Below are 1,693 nucleotides of genomic sequence, written 5' to 3'. Positions count from 1 at the left end.
AAATAAAAATTTTAAAAAAAGAACCAAATAGAAATTTTGTAGCTGTAAATACAATAGCTGCATTGAAAAATTCACTAAAGAAGTTCAACGCAGACTTGAACAGTAGAAAGAAGAATCCAGGATTTTGAACATTAATTATTTGAAATTATTGAGTCTGAAGAACTAAAAGAAAAAAGAAGAGAAGTAAAAATAGCCCAAGACCAAGTGAGATATATTCCTGGAATGCAAGGGTGGTTCAACATACAAAAATTAACATAACATACCACATCAATAGAATGAAGGGAAAAGCCACATGATTATCTCAATTGATAACAAAAATTTAACATCTTTCAATTAGCAATAATCGCGCCTCGGATAAACCTCATTGGCACGATACTGCCACTGCACAAAGCTAAAAAATTTAACATCTTTCCGTGATAAAAACACTTTATCAAACCAGAAATAAAAGGAAACAATCTCAAAATAACAAAGGCCATATTTGGAAAAATCCACAGAGGGATCCCTGGGTGGCGCAGCGGTTTAGCGCCTGCCTTTGGCCCAGGGCGTCGTCCTGGAGACCCAGGATCGAGTCCCGCGTCGGGCTCCCAGTGCATGGAGCCTGCTTCTCCCTCTGCCTCTCTCTCTCTCTCTGTCTCTCTCTCTGTGTGACTATCATAAATAAATAAAAATTTTTAATAAAAAAAAAAAAAGGAAAAACCCACAGAAATCATAAGCAAAAGACTGGAAGGTTTTCTTCCAAGATCATGAACAAGTCAAGAATACCCACTGTCACCATTTCTGTTCAACATATTTAAAAATGGGCAAAGGACTTAAATAAGCACTTCTCCTAAAAAGATACACAGATTGTCAAAAAGCATCAAATGATATTCTCAGTATCTCTAATCATTAGGGAAAGAGAAATCAAAATCACAATAAGATTAATTGCAGCAATTAAGAGGGCTATTAACAAAAAATAAAACAAGGGGTGCCTGGCTGGCTCAGTTGGTAGAGCATGCAACTTTTGATCTTGGGGTCATGAGTTCAAGCCCCACATTGGGTGTAGAGATTACTTAAAAACAAGATATTTAACAAACAAGTAAATAAATAATTAAATAAAATAAACAGAAATTAGCAGGTGTTGATGAGGATGTTGAGAAATTAGAAACCTTATGCATTGGTGGTGCAATCCACTACCTTGGTTGGTCCTCAAAATATAAAATATATTTACCTTTTGATCCAGCAATTCTACTTCTGGATATATACTCGAAAGAATTGACAGCAGGACTTTGCACAGAGATTCCCTCATACAGATTATATATCCATGTTCATAGCAACAGTTTTCACAATAGCCAAAAAATGGAAGCAACCCATGTATCCATCAGTGGATAAACAAAATGTGGCACATATATATGATGGAATATTATTCAACCCTTAAAAAAGAATGGAATTCTTACACATGCTGCAACATAGATGAACCTCGAAGGCATTAGATTAAGTGAAATAAGCCAATCACAAAAGGACAAATAGTTTATAATTTCACTTCCTCAAGGTACCTAAAGTAGTCAAATTTATGGAGGCAACAAGTAGAATGGTGATTGCCAGTGGCTGCAGAGATGAAGGAAGAATAAGGCATTATTGTTTAATATGTATGAAATTTCATTTTGGGAAGATGAAAAAAGTTCTCATGATAGATAGTGGTAATGGTTGCACAACT

General features: G+C 35.3%; 1 pseudogene; it reads right to left on the bottom strand.

The window, feature by feature from the left end:
- Positions 1 to 229: 229 nt before the first annotated feature.
- On the bottom strand, positions 230 to 393 carry LOC140616661 (U4 spliceosomal RNA; annotated as a pseudogene).
- Between the last annotated feature and the right edge of the window lie 1,300 nt (positions 394 to 1,693).

This window comes from Canis lupus, chromosome 24 (genome assembly GCF_048164855.1).
Source record: "Canis lupus baileyi chromosome 24, mCanLup2.hap1, whole genome shotgun sequence".
Taxonomy (NCBI): domain Eukaryota; kingdom Metazoa; phylum Chordata; class Mammalia; order Carnivora; family Canidae; genus Canis; species Canis lupus.
This window is presented reverse-complemented; position numbering and strand designations above follow the sequence as displayed.